Source organism: Oncorhynchus clarkii, chromosome 3 (assembly GCF_045791955.1).
Source record: "Oncorhynchus clarkii lewisi isolate Uvic-CL-2024 chromosome 3, UVic_Ocla_1.0, whole genome shotgun sequence".
Taxonomy (NCBI): domain Eukaryota; kingdom Metazoa; phylum Chordata; class Actinopteri; order Salmoniformes; family Salmonidae; genus Oncorhynchus; species Oncorhynchus clarkii.
Genome location: NC_092149.1, coordinates 81,636,778 through 81,642,777, shown reverse-complemented (window position 1 = coordinate 81,642,777; position 6,000 = coordinate 81,636,778).

Sequence of the window (6,000 nt, the reverse complement as noted above, 5' to 3'; positions counted from 1 at the left end):
ATTGGCCACAGATAAAATTGTCAAATCACGTTATATCTACAGTTCTTTCAAAATCTTAGCTAGCATGCATCATCATGAATCAAGTCGACAATCTACTGGCAAATACCTTTTATTCCTTGTCAAAATAAGAGAAATACTGAAGACAAATTATAGATAAAACATATTGGTGCTCGTCGGCCATTGGACATGAACATTACACGAAAAGTTGGAAATCGCAAATTCAACAACGAGTGGTTTGGAAGGAATCAGTGACAGTGGCTAACTGCAAGCATTGCAAAGCAATCACTAGCCTGCTATTCAGTGTGTGGTCCTAATTCTGTAATTAAGTGTCTCTTTTCCAAGTTTAAAATGATAAACATTCAACATTGTCCATGCTGTCAATGAAGCATGATTTGTGACGCGCACAAAACAACTGTTAACTCGGAACTGTGAAAACTGGACTTCAGCGAGTTCAAGACAACTGGGAATTCCGAAAAAACGAACTCCGACTGGGAAATACGTTTTGAATGGTCATCCAACTCAGAATTGGAAATCGGGAACTCGGGCGTCTTTCTAGAGCAACGACCTGAAGATCAGTGACATCATCATGATTTAACCTTGTTTTTTTCCGAGATCCCAGTTATCTTGAAAGCACAATAAATCCAGAGAATGTCAGACTTTGATGACAGAATTTGCCCACGAAGGACCGCCGTACCACCTTCCTTTCAAGTGAGCACAGCACAACAATGTGAGTCCAAAAATGTCTTGCATGCTGCTGCATAAATTATGTAATATACCAGGGAGATATGTACAGTGGGACAAAAAAGTATTTAGTCAGCAACGAATTGTGCAAGTTCTCCCACTTAAAAATATGAGAGAGGCCTGTAATTTTCATCATAGGTACACTTCAACTATGACAGACAAAATGAGGGAAAAAAATCCAGAAACTCACATTGTAGGATTTTTTATTAATTTATTAGCAAATTATGGTGGAAAATAAGTGTTTGGTCACCTACAAACAAGCAAGATTTCTGTCTCTCACAGACCTGTAACTTCTTCTTTAAGAGGCTCCTCTGTCCTCCACTCGTTACCTGTATTAATGGCACCTGTTTGAACTTGTTATCAGTATAAAAGACAACTGTACACAACCTCAAATAGTCACACTCCAAACTCCACTATGGCCAAGACCAAAGAGCTGTCAAAGGACACCAGAAATGAAATTGTAGACCTGCACCAGTTTGGGAAGACCGAATCTGCAATAGGTAAGCAGCTTGGTTTGAAGAAATCAACTGTGGGAGCAATTATTAGGAAATGGAAGACATACAAGACCACTGATAATATCCCTCAATCTGGGGCTCCACGCAAGATCTCACCACGTGGGGTCAAAATGATCACAAGAACGGTGAGCAAAAATCCCACGTGGCTGGGTCTTTCATCATGACAATGATCCCACACACATCGCCCGGACAACGAAGGAGTGGCTTCGTAAGAAGCATTTCAAGGTCCTGGAGAGGCCTAGCCAGTCTCCAGATCTCAACCCCATAGAAAATCTTTTGAGGGAGTTGAAAGTCCGTGTTGCCCAGCAACAGCCCCAAAACATCACTGCTCTAGAGGAGATCTGCATGGAGGAATGGGCCAAAATACCAGCAACAGTGTGTGAAAACCTCATGAAGACTTACAGAAAACATGTGACCTCTGTCATTGCCAACAAAGGGTATATAACAAAGTATTGAGATAAACTTTTGTTATTAACCAAATACTTATTTTCCACCATAATTTGCAAATAAATTCATATACTGTATACTGTAGCTAAGAAAGTAATACTAAGTGTATGTTGTGCAGTAAGCTGTTATTAGCCCATGTGCCTCACCCTAATAATTTGGTCTATTAACCCCTCTTAATTTCACACACTGTTCTGACTTGGTGGTGCACATGTAGCCTATAACCTGTTTTAGAGAAATTAAATCATCACATTTTGTAAGAGCTTTCATTGTCTGCTTATATGCCCCCTTTATTTATCCTATGGTTCTGACTTGGTGTACAGGGAGAACACTGTAAGAACAGTCCATGTTCTGAATTCTGTCGCTGTACATTTCAAAAGTGTTAAACAAATAGTTATATTGACTACGTCCGTCCTAGCTCGCTCACTAATGTCTTAAAGGAAATTACGGATTGCCTCTTATCCCCTTTTTGTCCCCTTATGCCATAGTTGGTACATCCCAATTGTCATTAGAAACCACATTTGTTTTAGCAAGTCAGCCATTTCATGAGGCTGAATGAACTGTTTCGCTGCCAGACAAGGCTCCGCTGAAAGCCAGGCGTAGCAGTGGTAAGATGTTGGGATTGCTGTTGGGACAGCTTTATGTAGGCAGTTTATGGGCACCGCTTCTCACCGTTATAGTGCAATTAATGTATTTTTAGTGTTGTGTTGTGGCTTTGCTGGCAGTGTTTGATTTGAGCCAATTAAAAATAATTCAAACTTTTTGCAAATAAAAGAGATTAAAGTTAATTTGAGTTGCCTTTTAATTCATTCTCCTGTCCCCCAGGCCTGATATTACGCAACATTGTAACCTGTTTGAGACCAACGCTGTATCTCTCAAAGAACTAGAATGAGATTCACTTTCTATGATCTATCTCCCTCTCTCTGCTCTGATTGACATGAGCCTGAAACTTTCATCTCTCCAGCTTTGCACATCATAATTTACCTCCTTAAGGAAGCTGCGCGAAGGGTGACACCCCTGGTAAATTTAAATACATTTGCCAAAGTTATAGAATTACTGCAGTTTGTTCATAAATAAATGAAATCATTCAAAATAGTCTACTACACCATGAGAACCCGTCAATTTTCCACCCTTTGACATACACGCCTCAGAACCGCCATCCCACTTCTGACACCGATGTAGCAAAGTTGGGGGTACCCCGACCGGGACTCGCACCTGGGTCCAGTGATTGTCAAACCAACCCCCTAACCATTGCGGCTAAAACAATCAATCATGGTAGGTCAAAGTTACACTCTGGAAAATCAAGTAATGCAATCTCTAGCTCAGTGGATCCCAAATTGAAACAAACTGTAATCTTATCAAAGTAAGAACTTTAAAACAAATCTTCAAATATGTATAGAATACAACGTTTTAGTGTCAACTATGATCAACTATGGGCCTTTTTCAGTATTATAAATGTACTTTCATGTCATTATTATGTGTTGGGACAGCCTGCAGACTTTAAATTGAGAGAATATGTACACACAGCATTAACTAGGGCAGTGGTTCCCAACCAGGGGTAGGGGGACCCCTGGGGGTGCTTGGTCTAGCTACAGTGGTTCCCAACCAGGGGTAGGAGGACCCCTGGGGGTGCTTGGTCTAGCTACAGTGGTTCCCAACCAGGGGTAGGAGGACCCCTGGGGGTGCTTGGTCTAGCTACAGGAAATACTTGAGAAGGTTCATGAGACCATAAGCCTACTGGCAAAATGCACACGAGGGGGTATTTCATGGGTAATCCGGGAAGAGCAAAATTCAGTTGGTGGTACAGTAACCGAAAAAGGTTGGGAACAACTTTACTGGAGAATATACATTTTTCCAAGTGGGATTCCCTATATTTTCTAGTGTTAATTTGGGGTCGTGCACAGAAACAAGTTTGGGAACCCTTGCTGTAGTTGTTAAACAATTGGAAAATGATAGCAAAACATATAAATATGTCATTAAATAAATATATATTGATTTCGTAACGTTATAGATAATGTATTTTACATTTGTTTGCGAAATAAAAACTTGCTCTGGTTGTCAATATCATTTACTTTGGTCTAATTCCCAACCACCGAATTTGAAAGTACAGTAACTAGCTTGCTAACAACAATAGCTTGCTTGCTAACAACAACTAGCTAGGAATGACAAATCATTTCTCTGATATAACAATTGTATCCATTGTAGGGGTAATAGCAAATATCTTCTATGTACAAACACATGGTTTGCTGCCATTGCATTTGCTCCATTCCAGACATTATTATGAGCCGGCCTTCCCTCAGCAGACTCCACTGCCATCTATAAGCTAAATCTGACTAACAAGATACTAAGCAAACTATCTAACGTACTAGAGTACTGTTGTAGTTCTCCAGACTGCTCATATCTGACAGAAAATCTAAATAGCACACATTTTGGAACGAGATGCTACAGCTCTGGCACAGTGATCAAATTGAAAGACATCTGGTCCACCTTCTAGGTAAGAACACTACAGCTGTCCTGTAGGTCTGATAAACTGGTGTTAGTCCTGGGTAGCCTAAAAATACATACACACTTCTTCATACTTACCGGTGTCTCTGACGTTATATATGCTTATCAATGCAAAATAGGTTACTTTGATGCATAGGCTATGACCGAGGGGTACTCAAATCTTACCCAGCAAGTTCCGGATTCTGCTGTTTTTTTGTAGCCCCACGGCTACACAAGGAATGATATGGTACGTTACAATTTTCATGTGGCACAGGAGTACATTGAATGTCGGAGCGCACTACAAGGAGCCGCCCCTTTTGTGACAAAAACACATTGCAACACTTCACAACGCTCCGCAGGGTCTGTCTCAGTAGGGTATAAATCAGCCTTTAGGCCTGAAAGTGCATGAGTACTGTCATAACCAGATAGTTGTCTCTAGACTATTATGTAACGGCAACAACAAACCAAACTTCCAATGAATCAATCAAATGTATTTATAAAGCCTTTCTTACATCAGCTGATGTCACAAAGTGCTGTACAGAAACCCAGCCTAAAACCCCAAACAGCAAAGCAATGCAGGTGTAGAAGCACGGTGGCTAGGAAAAACTCACTAGAAAGTCCAGAACCTAGGAAGAAACCTAGAGAGGAACCAGGCTGAGGGGTGGCCAGTCCTCTTCTGGCTGTGCCAGGTGGAGATTATAACAGAACATGGCCAAGATGTTCAAATGTTCATAGATGACCAGCAAGGTCAAATAATAATCATCACAGTGGTTGTAGAGAATGCAACAGGTCAACCCGGACAGGGGGATCACGTCAGTGACTCAACTCACTCAAATGACGCACCCCTCCTAGGGACGGCATGGAATAGCACCAGTAAGCCAGTGACTCAGCCCTTGTAATAGGGTTAGAGAATCCCAGTGGAGAGAGGGGAACCGGCTAGGCAGAGACAGCAAGGGTGGTTCGTTACTCCAGTGCTTTTCCATTCACCTTCACACTCGTGGGCCAGACTACACTCATAGGACCTACTGAAGAGATGAGTCTTCAATAAAGACTTAAAGGTTGAGACAGAGTCAGTGGCTCTCATATGGGTAGGCAGACCATTCCATAAAATTGGAGCTCTATAGGAGAAAGCCCTGCCTCCAGCTGTTTGCTTAGAAATTCTAGGGACAGTAAGGAGGCCTGTGTCTTGTGAGGCAGGACCAAATCGTAAAGATTAGGTAGGAGCAAGCCCATGTAATGCTTTGTAGGTTAGCAGTAAACCCTTTAAATCAGCCCTTGCCTTAACGGGAAGCCAGTGTAGAGAGGCTAGCACTGGAGTAATGTGGTACATTTTTTGGTTCTAGTCAAGATTCTAGCAGCCGTATTTAGCACTAACTGAAGGTTATTTAGTGCTTTATCCGGGTAGCCGGAAAATAGAGCATTGCAGTGGTCTAACCTAGAGGACACAAAAGCATAGATTCATTTTTCTGCATCATTTTTGGACAGAAAGTTTCTGATTATTGCAATGTTACCTAGATGGAAAAAGCTGTCCTTGAAACAGTCTTGATATGTTTGTCAAAAGAGAAATCAGGGTCCAGAGTAACGCCACAAGGTCCTTCACAGTTTTATTTGAGACAACTGTACAACCATCAAGATTAATTGTCAGATTCAACATAAGATATCTTTGTTTCTTGGGACCTAGAATAAGCATCTCTGTTTTGTTCGAGTTTAAAAGTAGAACATTTGCAGCCATCCACTTCCTCATGTCTGAAACACAGGCTTCCAGGGAGGGCAATTTTCAGGCTTCACCATGTTTCATTGAAATGTACAACTGTGT